General features: G+C 44.0%; 1 protein-coding gene across 4 annotated transcripts in view; it reads left to right on the top strand.

Annotated features, from left to right (window-relative positions):
- The window catches only part of CDH11 (cadherin 11), a 260,594-nt gene that overhangs the window by 124,541 nt on the left and 111,810 nt on the right, over positions 1-24,243 (top strand). The window contains exon 1 of one of the 4 annotated variants that reach the window (XM_063945400.1): positions 5,601-5,621. The exons of 2 other annotated variants lie outside the window; for them this stretch is intronic. The gene's annotated coding sequence lies outside the window, so the exon portion shown is untranslated. Of the gene's footprint in view, positions 1-5,600; positions 5,622-7,705; positions 8,087-24,243 lie in introns of those variants that run through there. One more of the 4 variants, XM_063945398.1, reaches the window with a different exon arrangement.

The following is a 24,243-nucleotide window of genomic DNA, read 5'->3' as shown; positions in this document are numbered from 1 at the left end:
CACAGTAACTATCGCTTTACTTCTAGGCATTCGCCAAGTCAGGGCTTTTCTGAAGCTCTGTCCCGGCACCGAAACAATTAAAAATACAAGTGTGGCCTAACTGTCACGTCCCAACCACATTTATAATATTGTTGTTGATAATAAAGCCCCTTAATCCAGATTGAGGGTTCTACAAATTTAGGAGCTGAGTCTCCTCCTAGGCCGAATATCCAACCATTTACAAACAGAACATTTTACTCTACACAGCTGTCATTATTAGTATCAGGACATACCGTACATCCACCCATTGTTGGGTTCAATAGATCCATCTAGAACAGGTATCCCATCTGGCCTGCATGCCGCATATGAGCAGGGAAATCATCATTCTCTCAAAAGCTGCCCCCACTCCCCAGTTAATTGACTGTAGAAGGGCCCTAATACGAGTGAAAGTGGTTTGTTTGACAGCCCAGTTTTCATGTGGAAGAGAATCTCGGCTGTAAGTGCTTTGGGATAAGGCACAAGCCTGTGCTATTACTACTGAGGGAGGAATTGATTAACAGTACCACACTTCATTAACATTGCTGTTTCTCAATCATAATAATTGTGCCTCTTTCTGAAAACATCGAATGTAACTGGTTTCATTTCAACCAAATCAATCTAATGTGTTGAAATTTACATAATTCCCTCTCATTGCATTTATCAGACAGCATACTCTTTTAAATTACATTGTCTGCATAATCTGTAATCAAAGTGTTAAGAGCACAAAGTTTATTCATTTAGTTTAGCTTGTGGTGAGTCATTTACATAATATTCTGCAGCTTTTCTCTTTTATTTTCTCTCCTATTACACTACGTTAACACGACTCTCTTGTTTCATATTCAAAAATGTGAGCCTCACCATGCCACTTATTTCATTATTTTGGTACATACAGTACCACTTATTTACTTACGTGCCGCAAACCATGAGCACCCCCGCCCTTTATAAATCTAAAGTATTGAAATTTGTGCTCAGCTGTATTGCTGAAGGGGAATGCACTGTGGTGAAAGTGAATTAAATCAAGATTATATAAAAAAAATATGCAAAATTCCAGAATGGCAGAGTTTTGTTTATTTATTTTTGCTACAGTATATTCTGCCAATAACTAAGAGATGAAACGCCATCATTATACTCTGATACATAGACCTGTATTGTTTCCATGCCAAACAAATTTTCAGTACAATGATTCGAGCAGAAACAAAGAGTAATTAAGATGTAACGCCAGACACAAGGATTACTGTGTATTCTATTCTTCCCAGGACAGTGTGTGACACTGGAAATCTATGACTCCTACACCTAATGCAGCTTTGTGTTACAGGATTAGCTGTGATGGGATTTTAGACTAATTTATAGACCAGTATTTCTGTTTTCTGTTTTGCAATTGTGAAAGCTTTCCAGTGTCTTTGTCACGGTTGAAGCAAGAAGTTTGTAAGTAAGTTATATGTGCGAAAGCATTATTGATATAAGATTACTGGTAAACCTCTAGTGACGTTTAGGTCATCATTAAGATAAATGGTATAGAAATTAGCGGATGTTTCTAAAGATGCGCTTGGGGGAAATGTCAATCAAAATTAGCCTACTAATGCTTTATACAGTGATGGCTAACCTTGACACTCCAGCTGTTGTTGAACTACACATCCTAGCATGCCCTGCATCAGTATTAGCAAGGCCAAATAGCAAAACTGTAGCAGGGCATGCTGGGATGTGTAGTTCAACAACAGCTGGAGTGTCAAGGTAAGCCATCACTGCTTTAGGATCACCCCCTTCATTAATTTAATCATGAGAGTGAAAAGACTGTGTTTATTATATGTGGCTTTTGTGCCTAACCGTAATGCAACTGGAAGGTGCAAGATGTGGGGTTGATGTATCAAGCAGTGAAAAGACTTGAGTAGTGGACCAGTGGAGAAGTTGCCCATAGCAACTAATAAGCTTTTACCTATTATTTTATAGACTGTACTTGATAAATGTTACCGATGGAGCCATGCTAGTCATGGCTCCATCTGTGCCTGGGCACGCCCAATGGCGAGAGTGTCTCCTTCCAGGTGGACGCACACGCCCTTGACGGAGACACGCCCCACTCACTAGAATGGGAGAGCGTCTCTGTGCACTCCTGGCGTGACTAGGCGGACAGATCGCTTAGTCACACCGGGAGTGCATACCTGCGATGGAGCCGCACTGGGTGAGTGCGGCTCCATCTGTACCTCAGTGCTGATTGGTTGCTATGGGCAACTTCTTCACTGGTCCCCTTCTCCCCTTTTTTCATTGGTTGATACATTTTCCGATCTTGGGTATGATCTGAATATCAGAACTATATGTGGGAAACCAGTGAATGGTCCATTAAATATGCCAACACCACCCCTTTATCTCTTTAAAACAATATCATCTAACGAATTAGAACCTCACTGATGCCCCTCAACCTCACTGAGCAAGTACTCAACTCCTTCCACTCCACCTTCTGCATCCCTGTAGGAATGGTCTGCTTGGCAGGAAAGTTTATGCCTATCCCTGTAAATAAGTTGATGTAATTGTAATAAAAGGGTATTGCATTGTTGGTTGCACTTTTGTGGATTATGAATGATTCCTAGCTTTGACTGTATTTATTTTGTACTATATTTGATTTACATGTGCTCCAAGCAGGTGCTGATCTGTCAAGTTAGGCTGAGTACACATATAGCTGACTAATTGGGCGCTCATACAGTTGGTAATGTGTATGCATAAATGATCTTGCACATACACACTTACTAATCTGCTGCCAATATGTCTGGCAGAAGAGCCATTTGAATATGCCTGTCCACTTGTGACATCATATTCAATGGCTGCTCTGGCCAAACTATCGCGCAGTTGGCCGTACACACAGCCAGATGGTTAATTATATCTGCATGATATATCAGCGCCGGCTGTGCTGCAGAGCCAACCTGATACGCCTGTGAAGGACATTGTTGACAGATACGATAGTGCTATATCGCTCGTTGATCGAATGAACAATATGTAGAAATGTATGTACCCAACCTTACATGATGCTTTGATTGGTCTGATCTGAGTTTCCTTCCTCTTGCTTGAGTGGATTATGTTCAGGGTTCCCGAAAGTCAAAATTGCTCCCTTGAGAACTTCTCATTTGCATGAATAGGATGTTTAGGGAGATGGTCTATAACAACCCAAACAATGCCAGCTACTGCGGGTGTTGTGTAATAGATCTATGCCAATTACAGTAGATAGTCAGGTCAACCCCATATTTATTTATTGCCTGTTAATTATATAGCATAGTCCCCAGTGCTTTACAGAGACTATGGGGGTAATTCAGAGTTGCTCACAGCAGCAAATTTGATAGCAGTTGGTCAAAACCATGTGCACTGCAGGTGTGGCAGATATAACATGTGCAGAGAGAGTTAGATTTCGGTGGGTTATTTTGTTTCTGTGCAGGGTAAATACTGGCTGCTTTATTTTTGCACTGCAATTTAGATTTCAGTTTGAACTCACACTACCCAAATCTAACTCTCTCTGCACATGTTACATCTGCCCCCCCTGCAGAGCACATGGTTTTGCCCAACTGCTAACAAATTTGCTGCTGCTATCAATTCTGAATTACCCCCTATATGTCTATTCACATCAGTTCCTGCCCGTGTAGAGCTTACAATCTATATTCCCTGCATCGTGTTTACGCACACACATTCATGCTAGGGTTAATTATGTCGGGAGCCAATTACCTACCAGTATATTTTTGGATTGTGGGAGGAACTGGAGTACCCGGAGGATTCCCACGCAAGTACAGGGAGAATATACAAACTCCAAACTGTAGGGGCCCTGGTGGGATTCGAACCTTTGACATCAGTGCTGTGAGGCAGTAATGCTATATGGTCAACATACAAGAGGTTGACACAGTCATAAGGTCAACAATGAACATATCGACTGTGTCTAAGTTAGACAGATACAAAAAATGTTGACTTGGATAAAACGGCAACATGGAAAGGGTTGACACAAAAAAAGTTTGACATAAGTTCTTTTTAATGTTTTTTTGGCCAAAATTTGTCCATTGTGACCACAGTTTGTTCAAATGTAGACCCATACAGGCTTGCCTTGCCCTACTACTGCTGTGACCAGCACAGGTTACTATTTCTAAATGTAGTCCACGTGGATAGTAAATGAAGCAAAAGTTTAAAAGAAAATGCAAAAAACCTGTGTCGACCATTTGGCTGTTGACCATTGTCCTGTTGACCTTTTAAACTTTTTGTACCTGTCGACCATAAACACAGCTGACCATTTACCTATCGAACTTTTGACCTTGTCAACCTATTGCATGTTGTCTATATGGGGTCGACCTATTGACTGTCTAATTAGACGCTGTGGGGGTTATTCAATTGTTTGAAAAGTCAGTTGGGTGTCTGTTTTTTCCTATCTAATAGACAGGAAAAAACAGACACCCAACCAAATTTTCAAACAATTGAATTCCCCCCTGTCTGTCTATACATTGGATCTCTCTTCTACATGAGGTTCTCTTTATAAGTATCAGGGGACCCAGATAGGTAATATTTAATATACTGTTTCTACATTCGTAATTTTATTCACCATTGGTTTTTAGTTTTGTCTGGAGTTATTTGTTTAAATAATTATGGATTATTTCCACACTATGGGTTAAAGGTTAGATAGATTTAGATCTAAAAGTTGGGATTTAGTCGATGACTATCAGTTGGAGATGAGAATCATTTTCAGAACTGTTCCACAAAGTAGTTGCCTCTTCCCGTGACTGGTCACAGAGTTGCACATGCAACATTAAGACCTATGTGTTCTTTGTCCTGCCCACACAATGCACAGCGGAATTCACTGCTCCTCATTATCCCAGGTATATTCAAAGAGTATACATTGTGTAACACAAATTGAGTGCAGAATGTTGAAACAAGTAGAAGTCAAATATTTAATTGTCAGAACACTGTACATCCGTCAGGTTGTCCATTCTGCAGCATAACTCTATTTACTCTAAACTACAATGCAACTCATCTCAACTACAAAAACATTTCACAGTTAGATGATCTATTGTAAAACTACAAGGTAAAATGTCAGAACATTCTCTATACCATCACCTAGACTCCTAGCACCTTGTGAAAGTGTTTGCACATCAAAGTAACTGTAAAAAATGCAGTTTTGTTCAAAGCAAAAAAGTAATATATAGATTTTATATATATATATATATATATATATATATATATATATATATATATATATATATATATCTCCTATATATTTGCCTTAATCTGTGACTCTGTGCTCGTAACGCTGGGCGGAGTCACAGAGCTGGGCGGAGTCAACCATCTGCTGCAGGGAGCTACTCCATACCCAGCGCCAGCAGCAGTCAGGTGCAAGACCCTACCTTACAGTATAGGAGGTGAGGATGGCCACTAGCTGCCGGCTGCTGTGCCTGGCCTCCCCCCCCCCCCCCCCCCAATCACCTGTGACAACGGGCTGTGTGCTGTGCAGAGCGGGTCCCGAAAAGGGGCGGAGCTACGGCGTCACGAGGGGGCGGAGCTACACGGAATAGAGGGGCGGAGCTACATGGGACCAGACAGCTGAACAGTGGTGGAATCAGCATTGCAGTGACGGCCAGCCAGACTTGGTAAGTGGAGGGTGAGAGAGAAATGTGTGTGTATGTGTGTGTGTGTGCAGGGCCGGTTCTTGCCCTTGCGGCGCCCCGGGCAAAAGTTAGGGGCGTGGCTTAACATGGGGGCGTGGTCAGTCACGCCCCCCATTTGTAGCGCCGCTGGAAAAAAAAGGAAAAAAAAAAGTATACTTACTGTACCCCGCTCCTGTTTCCAGACCCTGCAGACCGGCGCCGCTCTTCTCCTCGGATCTATGGGAGAGACGTCAGTCATGACGTCTCTCCCATAGCACAGCATAAGCGCTAGAGGTCAATTATGACCCCTAGCGTCTATGCCACAATGCTGTGCGGTGCGCGATGACGTCATCGCGCACCGCACACCAAAGGTCCTCTCCATGAAGGGAAACTAGACGCTTAGCGTCTGATTCCCTTCAGAGCGGGGGAGGAACAGCGCCACGAAGGGAAACCAGACGCATAGCGTCTGGTTCCCTTCTCACAGCGGGAGGGGGGGCACAGCGGGGGGACACTGCTGGGGCGCACACTGACAATGGAGGATCTTGCCATGGTGCGGCGCCCTCCGGATGGCGCCGGCGCCCTCCGGAAGGCGGCGCCCCGGGCAAAAGTCCTGCTTGCCCGTGGCAAGATCCGCCACTGTGTGTGTGTGTGTGGGTGTGTGTGTGTGTGTGTGTATATATGGTGGGGTGTGTGTGTTTGTATATATGTGTGAATTGTGTGTGTGTGAGGTATGTCTGTGTGTGCGCACTTTATGGACGCCACTGCTGGGGGGGGCATTACATGCAAGGACGCTACTAATATAGGGGGGGCATTACGTATAAGGATGCTACTACTATAGGGGGGGCATTACGTATAAGGACGCTACTACTATGGGGGGGCATTACGTATAAGGATGCTACTACTATAGGGGGGGCATTACGTATAAGGACGCTACTACTATGGGGGGGCATTACGTATAAGGACGCTACTACTATAGGGGGACATTACGTATAAGGAGGCTACTAATACTGGGGGCATTACATATAAGGACGCTACTACAGGGGGGGGCATTATGTATAAGGACTCTATTACTTCTGGGGGGCATTATGTATAAGGACGGTGCTACTACTACTGGGAGGGCATTACATGTAAGGATGCTACTACTACTGGGGGGGCATTATGTATAAGGACGGTACTACTACTGGGGGCACATTATGTATAAGGATGCTACTACTACAGGGGTGGCATTACGTATAAGGACGCTACTATTACTGTTGGGGGGCATTACATATAACTGCTACTACTACTGGGGGGCATTACGTATAAGGACGCTACTACTACGGGTGGGGCATTACGTATAAGGATGCTACTATTACTGTTGTGGGCCATTACATATAACTGCTACTACTACTGGGGGGGCATTATGTATAAGGACACTACTACTATTGGGGGGGCATTATGTATTAGGACGCTACTACTACTGGGGGGGCATTATGTATAAGGATGCTACTACTACTGGGGGGGCATTATGTATAAGGATGCTACTACTACTGGGGGGGCATTATGTATAAGGACGCTACTATTACTGTTGGGGAGCATTACATATAACTGCTACTACTACTGGGGGGGCATTATGTATAAGGACACTACTACTATTGGGGGGGCATTACGTATATGGACGCTACTACTACGGGTGGGGCATTACGTATAAGGACGCTACGACTACGGGTGGGGCATTACGTATAAGATGAATAAGATTGTGCTACATTGTGGCGTAATTTTAAATGGGGGTACTATTGTGTGGCCATGCCCCTTAGTTGTGAGACCACACCACTTTTCCCGATGCACAACAAAGGAATATGGGAGGGCGCAAAATTCATAGTTTGCAGGGGGGCGCCGAACACCCTAGCACCGGTCCTGGCCACCAGTAGCAAAAGTACACCACGGCCACTGACACTATCTGCAGGGAGGGGAACAGCGCTGATATGGAGGGTACTTGCAGGCAGCGAGTCGCCGCCCGCAGCTCCTCTCCCACCTACACACCATACCTGCCGCCTGACACCCACACCCCAGGGAGAGGGCGCTAGCTCAGGCACCGCTAGATCAGCATCTGCAGCATACAGACAAGGGCTGCCATGCTCTGCGGCAAGCGGTGCAGAGCATGTGCAGCGGGACAGCGCCAGGACGGGACACGCACTAATCAACATTGCTGCTGGGCCGGAGCTCCCTCCGTCTGCAGCCTAAGGACGCGCGCCGCACCTCTCCAGGGAAACACCATGCCTGCCCGCCCACAGGGCTCCGGACGCTTAGCTATGCTCCGCGATCAGAGCAGCTGACGCTGCCATGCAGGATGGAGGAATGACGCCCGTCAGACGGGGCGGACAGTGTGCGGCGGAACGGGGCCAGGAAGGAATGCTGACCACGACCCATTGCTGCTGGGTCTGAGCTCCCTCCCTCTGCAGTCACCATCTCACAGCAGCAGCCTGGAGGTTAGTGGCCACCACGACCCGCACATCCTTACCTCACACATACCTCACACATACCTCACACATACCTCACATATACCTCACATACCTCACACATGAGAGCAAAGGTACACACACTGTGACATCACACCTGTAGCCCACCCCTATATCTGCTAAGTACTCCCCGTCACTATGCCCTGTCACCCTCATCCTGCTCTCTAACTGCCTGTCTGTGTACTGGCCTTCACCCCTCTCACACCATCACCAACCCTCACTAACTACCACAGAGACTATGTGCACTGATATCTGCCCCTCCACCACCTGCAGCGCCCCTGGACCCCTCCCCATCCCCCGCAAACCCCCGCACCTGCCCCTCCACCACCCGTGGCACCCCCACCCACTGCGCCTTCGGACCCCCTACCCCACCCGCAGTGTCTTCCAAACCCCTCCCCCATCTGCAGCAGCCCCTCCCCCATCCGCCACACCCCGCATCTGGCTCTCCCCCGCCCGCTGCACCTTTGGATCCCCTACCCCACCCACGCAGCAGGCCCTTCCCAATCCGCATCGCCTACACCATTCGCAACAGCACCGCACCCGCCACTCCCCCACCCACGTTACCCCCGCATCCACCCCTCCCCCACCCACCGCGTCCCCTGGACACCTCCCCCATCCACTGCACACCCCTTCCTCATCTGCAGCGCCTTCGGAACCCCTCCTCCATCCGCAACAGCCCTCCAGCTGCCATCCCCCACCTGCGACACCCCTGCTCCTACCCCACCCACAGCGCCTTCATACCCCCTCCCCCATCCGCGGTCCCCACTCCCCAAACCCTTTCCTGTTGCAAGGGACTACGCCCCCTTCACCATCGGACGCCCTATCATTGTGCAATATTCAAACACTAACAAAACTAGGAATGCAGGTAATACTCCATATATTGAACCCCAGAAAGGCGTGCAGGGGTTAAGGGGGCGTAGCCCCTTCCGACGGTGTGAAGAGCGCCCGTAGGGCGCGAGGAAGCACCTAGTATATATATATATTTATATATATATAAGAAAACAAATTAGGTGGCACTGATGGTCTTACAGAAAGCTGTACACCCGTATTGAATGTATTACAGTATTAAATATGTAAGTTTACATTTTAGTGTCCATTGACACCATCATCAGGTCCACTATTAGTATGACCCCCCCAAAAAAAAAATAATAATAAATATATATATATATACTGTATTTATTTTTATTATTATTACTTTTTTTTATTATTTTTTTTTTTCCTTTCGGCTGGCCTGTCCCTGCATGTGATTTTTAGTACATTCAGGGGAATGTTAATTTCTTATTGCCATGAATTACAAATTCTAATTAGCGGTTCTAATACTTGAGAATTACTAAATATGCCTAAGAGAGAAACAAAGAATTATACAAAGATAGATATATAGAGAGAGAGAGAGAGAGAGAGAGAGAGAGAGAGAGAGAGAGAGAGAGAGAGAGAGAGAGGTTACAGAGTAAATTATCCTTTAAATTGCATTCTTGTATAAAGATATATTTACATCCTTTTATGGTATATGGCATACCCAACAACACATTAACAGGTTCCAGCTACAGTATCCACATACATACTGTGTACTTTTTAGATTTCTTTTCTCAAAACCCCAGGGTTAAAAATCACTATGAATACTATTTCCCTACATACTTAGTTTGAGATTTACAGTATCTTTATAAATACCCACAGGATTTATATCTAAGAATCACACATTTGTAGTTAGGTGTTAGTATGTTAAATCCAATTATCAGTAGACCTGAAGTTCGTTTTCATTCATGTTAAGGTACAGTTTTGAAACAATCTCCTAGAAGGGTGTGAAATAATGCAGAGTTCAAGGTAATTTGCATTAGCACACAATATAGAAAACACTGGATTACGTTTTTAACTATAAAGGTAAAAAATCAGTTTACTCTTCGTTGCCTGCTAAACCTATTTCTAATTTGTTGCAAATTCCAAAGGCAGGATTTGGTATTTAAAAATAGGTCCCTAGAAGTTATTTGTACATAATAATAATAATAATAATAATAATAACCATTACACTTTGTGGTATATGCTGTATGTGAACATTCCCTGAGCCGTGACCACATTCTGTGGCAGGGCTGGATCACGGGCTAGGGAGCGGAGACAGCAGCCCTGGATGCATCAAAAGTAGGGAACAACACGATCTAGCATTGTACATGCTAAATTGCTAGAGAAACAGCAAAACTGTTGTTAAAGCCAGGATTCATGTGACTACTACTACTGTCCATTTTAATTACATTGTTATATCAATTTCTAGAAGGACATTTGGTTGTGACAGTATGTTTCTCTATCATATTGTACGTGGGATTTTTCAATGCATGGGCGTGGAGAGAGGGAGGGAACAGAGCAGTTTGCAATCTATGGGTTAGATGTATTGGATCTTGGAGAGAGATAAAGGGGAAATTTATCAGAGTTCAGAGAGAGATAAACTACCAACAAATCAGCTCCTGTTATTTTTCAAACACAGTCTGTAACGTGGCAGTTCATGTTAGGTTGGTTGGTTGGTTGGTTGGTTGGTTGGTTGATTGGCAATTTAAACTCTCTCCATGTTATCTCTCTCCAGGTTTGATTCATCTACACCTTTAATTTAAAACGCCCTATTCTGTTATTGCCTAGGGGGCACATTGAGTAGTGACAAACTAAAGGGGGGTACACACGGAGAGATCCGTGTTTAAAATCTAAGCAATCTGACCAGATTGCTTAGATTTTAAGCACGGATCTGCCGTGTGTATGCCCGGCAGCGATGCGCAGCCCCGCACATCGCTATCGCCGGTGCTAGATTGAGCCTGCATGTAGGCTCAATCTAGCAGGTCGTTCACTTCAGCGCTATGTGACGTGAGCAGCCGTCCATCCGTCCGCCCCCCTCGCTCAGCACATCGCACTGTGCTGAGCGGGAAGAGAGATGTGTGCTGAGCGATCTGTGTTAAGATCGCTCAGCACACATCTCTCCCATCAGTACCCCCCTTAAGTGCCTCAATGTCCATCTACACGGCAATAGAAGTGATACATTTAGGTGCTCTTGTCTACCAACAATGGGGGTCATTCCGAGTTGTTCGCTCATTGCCGATTTTCGCTATGCTGCGATTTGTTGCAAATTGCGCATGCGCAAGGCACGCAGGGCGCATGCGCTTAGTTATTTAACACAAAACTTAGCAGTTTTGCTGTGGCTTCTGCGGCGCTTTTCAGTCGCACTGCTGTTCGTTAAATGATTGGCAGGAAAGGGGCGTTCTGGGTGGCAACTCAGCGTTTTCCCAGCGTTTGCAAAAAAAAAACACAGGCGTGTCAGGGAAAAACGCGAGAGTGTCTGGAGAAACGGGGGAGTGGCTGGCCGAACGCAGGGCGTGTTTGTGACGTCAAACCAGGAACTAAACGGACTGAGCTGATCGCAATCTGTGAGTAGGTCCAGAGCTACTCAGAAACTGCAGGGAATTATTTATTAGCAGTTCTGCTACTCTTTCGTTCGCAATTCTGCTAAGCTAAGATACACTCCCAGAGGGCGGCGGCCTAGCGTGTGCAATGCTGCTAAAAGCAGCTAGCGAGCGAACAACTCGGAATGAGGGCCAGTGTCTTTCTGGAAATTGCATTTAGATGTTGGGAAATATAGGCTTGTCTTCCCTGAAAATCAAGTGCCAGTGTGCGATAAATATAATGCATATTACATTGGGGTGTGAGTGGTTTGGATAGTATAGCAATAACCACCCAGTGACTTTTAGAGGGAGCCTTCCTATATTCTATGAGTGCAGGTTATCAAACCAATGTTCTATCCAAGTTATTCTATGTCTCATTCATTATGTCTATCTTGTGGATTTTGCGCAAATGTTTCCCTATTTTAAGAATTTGCTCAATTTTCTTAATGTACTTAATCACCACACCACAATTATGCAATATTTATCAATATAGTTCCAAATGGGTTACTGCTATTTAGGAGGAGATTCCTAGGAAATGTTACATAGGTGGTCATTCCGAGTTGATCGCTCGTTATTTTTTTTTCGCAACGGAGCGATTAGTCGCTAATGCGCATGCGCAATGTCCGCAGTGTGACTGCACCAAGTAAATTTGCTATGCAGTTAGGTATTTTACTCACGGCATTACGAGGTTTTTTCTTCGTTCTGGTGATCGTAATGTGATTGACAGGAAGTGGGTGTTTCTGGGCGGAAACTGGCCGTTTTATGGGTGTGTGTGAAAAAACGCTGCCGTTTCTGGGAAAAATGCGGGAGTGTCTGAAGAAACGTGGGAGTGTCTGGGCGAACGCTGGGAGTGTTTGTGACGTCAAACCAGGAACGAAACTGACTGAACTGATCGCAGTTGCCGAGTAAGTCTGGAGCTACTCAGAAACTGCTAAGAAGTGTCTATTCGCAATTCTGCTAATCGTTCATTCGCAATTTTACTATGCTAAGATTCACTCCCAGTAGGCGGCGGCTTAGCGTGTGCAAAGCTGCTTAAAGCAGCTTGCGAGCGAACAACTCTGAATGAGGGCCATAGATGGAAGCTATTTGTGCCAATGGTGTTTGGAAAATAAGATTTCCTAGAAAAGTCTATTTGTGTTGTCTGTTTATAACATACCGCTCCTAGGGGGAGATGCACTAAACCTCTGAGAGTGATAAAGTGGCGAGAGATAAAGTACCAGCCAATCAGCTCCTAACTGTCATGCCACAGGTTGTGCTTGAAAAATTACAGGAGCATAGGGGGACATTTACTAAGCAGTGATAAGAGCGGAGAAGTGAGCCAGTGGAGAAGTTGCCCCATCAACCAATCAGCACTGAATTAACATCTATAATTATACTATAAAATTATACAGAGCTGCTGATTGGTTGATGGGGCAACTTCTCCACTGGCTCACTTCTCCGCTCTTATTACTGCTTAGTAAATGTCCCCCTTAGCACATATGAGAGTAACTCTCTTTAAACCCTTTATATTGTATTAGTGAGGCAAATTCTACATCTGATTGAATTCCTCTGTCCTGCATAGACCTGAGAAGAGTGAACTATATTGGCTGAAAGTCATGGGAGGTGAGATATTAGCGAAGCATTGTGCAGATCATTTTCTATTCCCTGAGATACAGGATACGGCCCTTAGGACGACAATACTTAGGTCGACACTCAATAGACCAACCACTATTGGTCGACATGCATTAGGTCGACACCTACAAAAGGTCAACATGAGCAATAGGTCAACCTGACAAAGGTCAACACATGAAAAGGTCAACATGAGCATTAGGTCAACATGACAAAGGTCAACACATGAAAAGGTCAACATGAGCATTAGGTCAACATGACAAAGGTCAACACATGAAAAGGTCGACATGAGTTTTTCACATTTTTTTTTTCCATTTATTGAACGTTTTCATACTTTACGAACCACGTGGACTATGATTGGGAATAGTAACCTGCACCGAGTGTAGCGGTAATGGAGCAAGGCACCTTGCCTGAAGCAGGGGACACAGTGCGAGGGGACATGGTGCACTAATTGGGGTTCCCGGTCACTTTACGAAGAAAATGACACATGCCCCCCCAAAAAATGCATGTCGACCTTTTCCAGGTCGACCTGCCAACTGTCGACCTTTTTCTTGTGTCGACCTACCACCTGTTGACTAATAGTGGTCGACCTAATGAGTGTCGACCTAAATAGGGTCGACCCAACAAACCCATTTCCTGACATTCGGGGCAAGAGAAGTTATTTATCATGCCAATCAGAGGTTGGCACAATGTTAAATATAATCTTTATGGGCCTTTTTTTTCTGTTTTTGTTTTTTTGTTTACTGCTTATTCATTTTCAAGTTTTTTAGGTGAAAGTGATCTTTATGCCTCCAGCTTCCATCTCTAAGGAAATGGTGTGGCTCTTAAACTTCTTGAGACTATAGAGGGCCTTCCACTTTTGGGAAATTGAGTGTTCGGTCCGCATGGTGAAGAACCAGTAAATCCCGGGGATAAGTAACCCCCTGCAGAAATAATGGGTATTCAGATCCTTTTCACACAATAACTTTCCTGCACTATGGGTAAAGGGGCCTTTTTACTATCGAGGACGGCCTGAAGGCTTTACCATACTGCAATATTCCAAGTCCTCCACTTTTATTACACTTGGGAGGAGAAACAACGTACCCCAACCTTTAAAAAGAAAAACAATATATGCTGAAAAGCCCATCACGGCTATAGCTCTTCTGCACTGCTCTTCCAGGCCTTCTCTGGCAGGCAAGAGGTTAAACGAGGAACCTGGGATAACACCTGTTAATAGACATCACAGCTGCACGCACGGATGTGTTGCTAAGCAACTTTCCAAATTTACAAGGCAGCCTGCATAGCTGAGGGAATATAAAGTTCTCCGAGTGACTACAGGAAACTCTTTTACTTTACTGCAGATTTTATGCAATTGGGGATGTATTATTATTATGCAGCTATTTATATTATACTTCCCAAAGCAAAGTGTGCTCACATCACTGGCAGCACAGAGATGAATGGCTTTTGAAACCTTTAGCAGACTCATCAGATGGGAGAACTGGGAAACGCAACGGGAACGAGACGGGGAAACGTGTCAATGTGCAGATTTGATCCCTAAAGAATACTGGCCCTCATTCCGAGTTGTTCGCTCGCAAGGCGAATGTAGCAGAGTTACACACGCTAAGCCGCCGCCTACTGGGAGTGAATCTTAGCTTCTTAAAATTGCGACCGACGTACGCGCAATATTGCGATTACAAACGAGTTAGCAGTTTCAGAGTAGCTCCAGACTTACTCTGCCTGTGCGATCATTTCAGTGCTTGTCGTTCCTGGTTGACGTCACAAACACACCCAGCGTTCGCCCAGGCACTCCCACCGTTTCCCCGGCCACTCCTGCGTTTTTTCCGGAAACGGTAGCGTTTTCAGCCACACGCCCCTGAAACGCCGTGTATCCGCCCAGTAACACCCATTTCCTGTCAATCACATTACGATCGCCGGAGCGAAGAAAAAGCCGTGAGTAAAAATACTTTCTTCATAGTAAAGTTACTTGGCGCAGTCGCAGTGCGAACATTGCGCATGCGTACTAAGCGGATTTTCACTGCGATGCGATGAAAAATACCGAGCGAACAACTCGGAATGAGGGCCACTGTTTTATCTTCTCTACCGTGCGAGCAGTGTACATACATATGGGAGACTCTAGTAGCAGTGGTTCTCAAACTCGGTCCTCAGGGCCCCACACGGTTCACGTTTTCCATGTCACCCAGCAGCTGCACTGTGTATCACCAACTGTCACATTTTAAAAATCTACAGGTGAACTGCAAAATGTGGACCGTGTGGGGTCATGAGGACTAAGTTCGAGAACCTGTGCTCTAGATGTCAGAAAAGGTCACACCCTTGGTACATACAGATGTAACCTTGCTCATCTTACTGCAGTGCAGCATGCTGCAGCCGGCGATTGCTCCATTAACTCCTAAAGAAATGAATGTAGTGATTGCCGGCTGCCAATAGCCGCAATCTGGCATGCAATGCAGCAAGCTGTGATGCAGCATGTCGCATGGCAGTAAGATGAGCATGGCTACTGTACATCTGTAGCTAGTACTAGAAAACGGATGCACACACTCTTCTGTGTATACACAACGGCACCTGTTCATCTCAGAACATCTTTCTAATTTTTCACTGATTCTTGATCCATGACAGAAATAATCAGTATAGCAAACATGTAAACATGTGTCAACTCAAAGTCCTGCTTAGTAACACAAAGGAAACTAGGGGGCTCATTTATCAACGAGTGATAAATTATGTTCCAGCCAATCAGCTCCTACCTGTGATGTGTTCCACTCCTGTCATGTGTTTGAAAAATGACAGTTGGGACCTGATTGGCTGGATATCCTTTATCACACAACTAGTTTTATAATTCACAAGTTTTATCACTCGTTGATAAATGTGCCCCAAGGTATTTCTTTCTCTCTCCTAAATTATGACTAGATGGAGATGTTTATGTTCTTAAAAAGTTGTGATATTAAGGAAATATTGAGCCTGCCGTTAAAGTGTCACCTTAACATTTTGTTTTGCTCAATTATGTTATATGGGCATCATAATCTGCTCCTGTTAGCTAAACCCCTAGAGGGAGATTCCACCTAAGTGCGATGCCCCATAGGAGCCTAGCAGCATGATGTGCAAATGTGCCCATTTCTGGATATTATTGTACTGTTAATATTGCTTATATTTCTCACACCTATATGTGATATGAGCAGAAATAAGCAATATTTCATACCAGTCAGATACCATGGCGGCTCTTTACAGAACATGACGCTTTAGATGAGTCTTGCCCCATTAGTAGTGGACAACGATCGATTACTACCATCTCATAAAAAGGTTTATTATTGGGGACAGCCATGTCACAGTATATGTACTACACTAAGGGGCCCATTTATAAAGTAATATTTGAGAGATATTCTCCCAAGACACCCATTTTCTGAGGGTAGTTGCAAATATTAAGGATCACCGGGTTTTATGAAGGAGGAACAGAAGCAGATATCTTTTACATCTGTCCCTCCCTACTGGCTCCCAATGTGCACATGCAGTACACACTGAGGGGGACATTTATCAAAGTTTGAAGAGAGATAACATAGAGAGAGATAAAGTACCAATCAACTTCTGTCATTATTACTTATAGCCTATAAAATGACAGTAGCTGAATGATTGGTACGTTGCGGTCTATATCTCACTCCACTTTATTTCTCTCCAAGGTGTGGTAAATTGTAGACCTCTTTATCTCCAAATTTTGATAAATATCACTCCGAAACTGGAAGAGGAAATTGTTAAATTTGCATGAAATTATAAATACATCAGCTCTACTTTTGATTAGGTAACTGATGGAGCCGAGGGGAAAATAGCCTTACTGTTTTATAACTACTGTACAGTAGTTTACCTGTGCATTTAAAGTTAAATGGTATGCAATATTTTAAGGTATACAGTGCATGTTTATCTTTAAATCAGACATTTTGTTTAGGAATATAGGTGGTCATTCCGAGTTGTTCGCTCGCTAGCTGCTTTTAGCAGCATTGCACACGCTAGGCCGCCGCCATCTGGGAGTGTATCTTAGCTTAGCAGAATAGCGAACGAAAGAGTAGCAGAACTGCTACTAAATATTTTCTTGCAGTTTCTGAGTAGCTCCAGACGTACTCCTAGATTGCGATCAGCTCGGTCCGTTTAGTTCCTGGTTTGACGTCACAAACACACCCAGCGTTCGGCCAGCCACTCCCCCGTTTCTCCAGACACTCCCGCATTTTTCCCTGACACGCCTGCGTTTTTTTTAGCACACTCCCGGAAAACGCTCAGTTACCACCCAGAAACGCCCCTTTCCTGTCAATCACTCACCGATCAGCAGTGCGACTGAAAAGCGCCGCACAGACAACAGCAAAACTGCTAAGTTTTTAGTTAAATAACTAAGCGCATGCGCGTTGCGTACCATGCGCATGCGCATTTAGCAACAAATCGCAGCATAGCGAAAATCGGCAATGAGCGAACAACTCAGAATGACCACCATAGTACACACCTGCCATGTTATTGACATTTAATATTTTTGTACATCGGGTTGGCGCTACTGCTGTCAGCATCCTAAGATCTGTGCTTTAATAAATTAAGATGCCCCATGATTGCGTATAGGCAAGCTTTTGCAATTGTATTAAGCTTTAAAAAGTGATAAAGTGGAGACGGATGAAGAGTTATAAAATACCAGGCAATCAGCTTCCTGTCATTTTTCAAACACATCCTGTAACATGGCAGTTAGAAAGCTGATTGGTTGATACTTTATCACTCTTTAGCCATCGCCACTGTATTACTTTTTAAGGCTTAATACATTTGGGCTATATTTCCTTTGAGAGCCATCCATTGGTAGACTTTTCTCCATTTCATATATACCGTAGGCCTTCTGTATATTGGGGGTAATTCCAAGTTGATCGCAGCAGGAATTTTTTTAGCAGTTGGGCAAAACCATGTGCACTGCAGGGGAGGCAGATATAACATGTGCAGAAAGAGTTAGATTTGGATGGGTTATTTTATTTCTGTGCAGGGTAAATACTGGCTGCTTTATTTTTACACTGCAAATTAGATTGCAGATTGAACACACCACACCCAAATCTAACTCTCTCTGTACATGTTAAATCTGCCTCCCCTGCAGTGCACATGGTTTTGCCCAACTGCTAACAAAATTCCTGCTGCGATCAACTTGGAATTACCCCCTTTGTACCTTGCAATGGTCCCACTTTCATGGGACGGTGACTGTTTCCATTGGTCTAAAGAAGAGTGCCTTAACAGTTTAGGAACAGTCATAATACAGTAACTTTTTTTTAAATTAGTTAGTTGGTGGTACAGTATTTTTCTCTGGATAATCCTCTCTTAACTTGAACAGCTAGTACAAAAACCTGATCCCCTGAAAGGGTTGCTTGTTGGACAACGCTCTTCTAGCATAATATTATTAGATAATCTTTTCTTATTTTATATCCATGTTCCCCTGTTGTGCTCCATGTATTAAAAATGATTAATTGCTGTGTTCAGAAAGTGCCTACCGTGTTAAATAATGGTACCCCAGCGGAAATTTCAGACAACAGTAAATTATTTTAGTGCAAGAGAGCGGAAAAGCTTTCTGATCCATTTACAAATAATGCATGTGTGCCCCAAGATATTATTGTTGTAGTCAAGTTGAAGGAAATTATTGTGATGTTCTGCAGCTTTTAGAGGAACTCAATAGAATTTGTAGAAGTCATCTGTAAATTGCTTCATTGTCATATTTCCGTGCATTATAACATTTAAATCTTCAGCTACGTTATTTTTGTTCCAAATGCGATACAAACATTTTTAAAACTGTGATTTTAAGATTAGTTTTCAGAGTAAAGTGCTTTACAGGTTTATGACAGTGAAATTCAAAATGTTAATATCACCAGCCCTCCATAATTTAGCAAGTTACATTACATTGCTCTTGGGGACTTGTATATTAATGGAAATTGCTATCATACAAAAATAAAATCATTCTCTCATTCCTTTTCTGACTCATGTTAATGTTCTAACATTAAATACAAGTATGAAAATCACAAGTCAAATTTGAAACTGAAACTGAGAATGTTGTTGCTTATGATTTAATTTGCAAGAGGGTAAAAAGAGCAAAAATATTTAAAACAAAATATTTTTAGGTTTGGAAATCTGGCTGTTTTATTCACGTTAATTTGATTTTCTATATATATTCTGAAACACTTAGCTCATGTTTGGCTCATAAATTCAGTATATAAATCACATCTGCCAGTGCTTTTTAATTCTTTGTGGTATTTGTAGCTTTTTATAAGTTGGGTCTTACGTGTGTTTAATGGTACATATATGCAGTTGATAAACAATGTAATTCTAAAACTGTTCAATGTAATGTGCAGTAATATTCATATTTGCCTACTCTTGTAGTGGGTGTAGTATGGTATGCCGGCGGCCGGGCTCCCGGCGACCAGTATACCTGCGCCGGAATCCCGACCGCCGGCATACCGACCGCCGGCATACCAACAGCATGGCGAGCGCAAATGAGCCCCTTCCGGGCTCGCTGCGCTCGCCACGCTGCGGGCATGGTGGCGCGCCACGCGCGTCACATTATTTATTCCCCCTCCAGGGGGGGTCGTGGACCCCCAAGAGGGAGAAAAAGTGTCGGTATGCCGGCTGTCGGAATTCCAGCGCCGGTATACTGTGCGCCGGGATCCCGACAAACTGAAGACCACCCCTTGTAGCACATTCAAGGGGACTTCCAAATAGTGAGTCCCTAAATGTGTAGGTCACTCTAGTAAAATGGGGGAGGTGGGATGTTTGATTATTTATTTATTTAGTACCAGTTATTTATATCGCTCACAACTATTCCGCAGCTCTTTACAGCGAGAATATTTGGCCATTCACATCAGTCCCTGCCCCAGTGGAGATTACAGTCTATATTCCCTACCACATTTACATGCACACACATTTCTGCTAGGATTAATTTTTCATTGGGATCCAATTAACCTACCAGTATATATTTGGATTGTCGGAAGAACCTGGATTACCCAGAGGAAACCCACGCAAGTACTGGGAGAATATACAAACTCCACACAGTTAGAGATATGGTGGGAATGGAACCCATGACCTCAGTGCTGTGAGGCAGTAATGCTAACCATTACACCATCCGTACTGCCGTAATGCTTGATGGCATGTTTCTCTGATAATTGCTCATTTTGGACACGCTCGTTCTTCATGATCCTGAGGCACTATGCCACAAGGGGGCAAGGCCTAATTATGAGTTTAGCTGGCACCCCACCCCCACCATTACCATCTGTATATTTAAAAAAAAAAATAATATTGAAAATGGAATATAATTCTGTTAGTTTGTGCTTAGAGCCTGATTCAGAGGTGGGCACAGTTGCATCCGCTATTGGAATCTTTTGCAGGCTCGTGGCTGCGGTAATATGCAAATGCTAGTTTCAGCCTTCCCGTCGTGTACTTGCATGAGGCGGAATGTGTAAGTCCTGAGGCACCCACTTTCTATGGCCACATGTGGTGTAAATCCACCGGCGGTTGTAAACAAGCCACCATATGCGCATCATCGCACTCCTCATCAGCCTACGGCAGATGCAATGGTTGCTTCTCAGCTCCGTCTAAATAGGGTCTCTGTGGCTGCAGTGACACACCTGTGACGCTCCCATAAAGACCATTACAGCTACTTTTGTTGTTGTGTTCACTTCAGGCCACATCCTAGTCACCACTTAGTAACGCCCATGGTTTTGTCTCACCATTCCTAAGGCCAGAGATCCCGTACACAACAATGCAGGGAGTTGTACAGTCAGGGAAACACATGCGTCATAGTTGTATTCAGGACTTAATGCACAGTAGCAAATAACTGCTCAACTGTACAAACATTAGCAATGTGTCCACCTCTCAATCAGGCACTTAAGTAATTGTGAGTGCAGAATCTGTATAAATAGCTTTTCTGAGAAGTTAAAATGAATAAAATTGAAAGGACATATATTTTCATAATTTTATTTTAACCCATTGTGTAAATATTTACACTGTTCTTAAATTCCCCTCTATCAACAGCTAAATTTTCATCTACTTATTAACTCATCATTATTTTTGTGCAGACGTAAATCCATGGTTGGTTACAGACAGGCAATTGTGAAGCAACTAAGACAAGCCCGAATTGCATTCAGCTGCATTCATATAATTTGAAAGAGAATTTTGGAGACGTACACAGCATTCATGTGCCCCGTGATTTGTGCAGCCACACATGGCAGTAGAGTCACCAATTTCATGTGCCCCGTGATTTGTGCAGCCACACACGGCAGTAGAGTCACCAATTTCATGTGCCCCATGATTTGTGCATCCACACACTGCAGTAGAGTCACCAATTTGATGTGCCCCATGATTTGTGCAGCCACACACTGCAGTAGAGTCACCAATTTGATGTGCCCCATGATTTGTGCAGCCACACACTGCAGTAGAGTCACCAATTTGATGTTCCCCGTGATTTGTGCAGCCACACACTGCAGTAGAGTCACCAATTTCATGTGCCCCGTGATTTGTGCAGCCACACACTGCAGTAGAGTCACCAATTTTATGTTCCCCGTGATTTGTGCAGCCACACACTGCAGTAGAGTCACCAATTTGATGTTCCCCGTGATTTGTGCAGCCACACACTGCAGTAGAGTCACCAATTTGATGTTCCCCGTGATTTGTGCAGCCACACACTGCAGTAGAGTCACCAATTTTATGTTCCCCGTGATTTGTGCAGCCACACACTGCAGTAGAGTCACCAATTTTATGTTCCCCGTGATTTGAGCAGCCACACACTGCAGTAGAGTCACCAATTTTATGTTCCCCGTGATTTGTGCATCCACACACTGCAGTAGAGTCACCAATTTGATGTTCCCCGTGATTTGTGCAGCCACACACTGCAGTAGAGTCACCAATTTTATGTTCCCCGTGATTTGTGCAGCCACACACTGCAGTAGAGTCACCAATTTGATGTTCCCCGTGATTTGTGCAGCCACACACTGCAGTAGAGTCACCAATTTGATGTTCCCCGTGATTTGTGCAGCCACACACTGCAGTAGTCACCAATTTGATGTTCCCCGTGATTTGTGCAGCCACACACTGCAGTAGAGTCACCAATTTGATGTGCCCCATGATTTGTGCATCCACACACTGCAGTAGAGTCACCAATTTGATGTTCCCCGTGATTTGTGCATCCACACACTGCAGTAGAGTCACCAATTTGATGTTCCCCGTGATTTGTGCAGCCACACACTGCAGTAGAGTCACCGATGTTCTTGCACACCTGGACTGCAAGAGATTATTGGCAATGGTGGTGGTTGAGAAGTGCCGCTGCTCTAACTGTTATGATTGTATTGCATTATTGCACTAAGACCTTTGTGCTATTTTTCTATGAAAATGCTGGTATAAATTGCGGGTGTGGATCATAGATTCGACCAGACGGTGTCTAGGTCGCCCACTATTGGTCAACAGTAACTAAGTCGACACCTGAAATAGGTTGACACAAACATTAGGTCGACATGACAAAGGGTCGACATAAGTTTTTTTTATTTTTGGGGGTGTTGTTTTCTTCGTAGAGTGACCGGGAACCCCAATTAGTGCACATTGTCCCTCGCATGGCTCGCGCTTGGGCCAAGTGCCTCGCTCTGCTACTGCTGCGCTCGGCACAGGTTACCATTTCCAATCGTAGTCCACATGAATCGTAAAGTATGAAAAAGTTTAAAAAAGTAAAAAAATTAAAAAAAAAACTCATGTCAAGCTTTTGTCATGTCGACCTAGTGCATGTCGACCTAGTGTCCACATCGACCTAGAAACCATGTTGACCTAATGCATGTCGACCAATAGTGGTCAACCTAGACACTGTCGACCTAAGTGTGGTCACCCTAGAGACCAGATACCATAACTTGCTACTATAGACTCACAGGAGAATAAATTTCATCCATCCATCAGAAAAAAACCAGAAGGTCCAGTTTTATGGTCTATGTGCTACATATCTCCTCAATAGATCAGTGATTCCTACATAAAATAATGTTAACACTCCGTTGTTCTTGCAACTAAATATAGCACTGAAAGGGTCCCAATGTGTTAATACAGTGCTGTGAAATATTTATATTTTAGTAAAGAGACCTCAGTCAACCCCACCTCAGTCCCACGCCATCGCCTCTCTATAAGCACCCTGTTCTGACTGCTGCTGTGTCCCTCTCCAACCCCTGCTCTGTTTTTCCCCGCCCCCTCTTTGCTGCTCCGCCTAGCCCTGACACCCCCCTCCATTCTGTCCCTCTTCATCCTGCCCCCATACTTACACCATTCCCTACAGCCCAGCAAGTCCTCCTCCATTTGGGTATCCCACCCCATGCCGTCCCCATATTCCTCTGCTGGTAGATGTGTCCGATCTCCCAAGTGGAAACAGTTGTTACGTGTGATTCGCAACCTAGCTCCCACTGTGCATGCTTGGAGGTAATGGGACAGACTTTACAGAATTATTTTGTGTGTGTGTGTATATATATAGTATATATGTAACACTTAATCTGTTCTTTCAGTAAGGGTTAATATGTAACCACTTACGCAATCCCTCTGATTGACACCATACATTTTTTAGTCTGTTGTGAAAAGTTTCCTCTGCAGAAAAACAATTTACAAGTGATTGACGGAAGCAAAGTTTTTCGGAGGTGCTTTATGTAATCAAATAGCGCAACTAGGAGGAGAAATCCATTTAATTGATTTCGGCCCTAGGTGCATAATTTAATAGAAGGTTACTGGAAGTTTGCTGCTTGAATTGGTATTAATATGGGCATAAGTGATCTTTTACTGTAAATGTCCTCTCATCCGCTCTCCTGATGGATAGATAGGTATCATCTGTTTGCATTATTTTCCACAAATACACTGCACATAGGGATTTGTATTAAGGGCTTAGCTACACAACAAATGCAGCAGTGATCCTATCCTCCACAGAGAGTGGTCCTGTCCATGATATTTAGTTTAATTTGGACACAATTTTCTTCCTATCAGCTCGTACACTATGTACTTAGATGCACCAGACCTACAGCATTAAATAAACGCTAATATGATTATTATATATCCTATGTGATAAATTAATATCTTCTATTACTGGTAGAGGAGGATAATGCCGGGAATGTT

The sequence above is a fragment of the Pseudophryne corroboree genome, chromosome 11 (assembly GCF_028390025.1).
Source record: "Pseudophryne corroboree isolate aPseCor3 chromosome 11, aPseCor3.hap2, whole genome shotgun sequence".
NCBI lineage: Eukaryota > Metazoa > Chordata > Amphibia > Anura > Myobatrachidae > Pseudophryne > Pseudophryne corroboree.
Note: the sequence above shows the minus strand (reverse complement) of the source record. Positions and strands in the feature narration are given on the sequence as shown.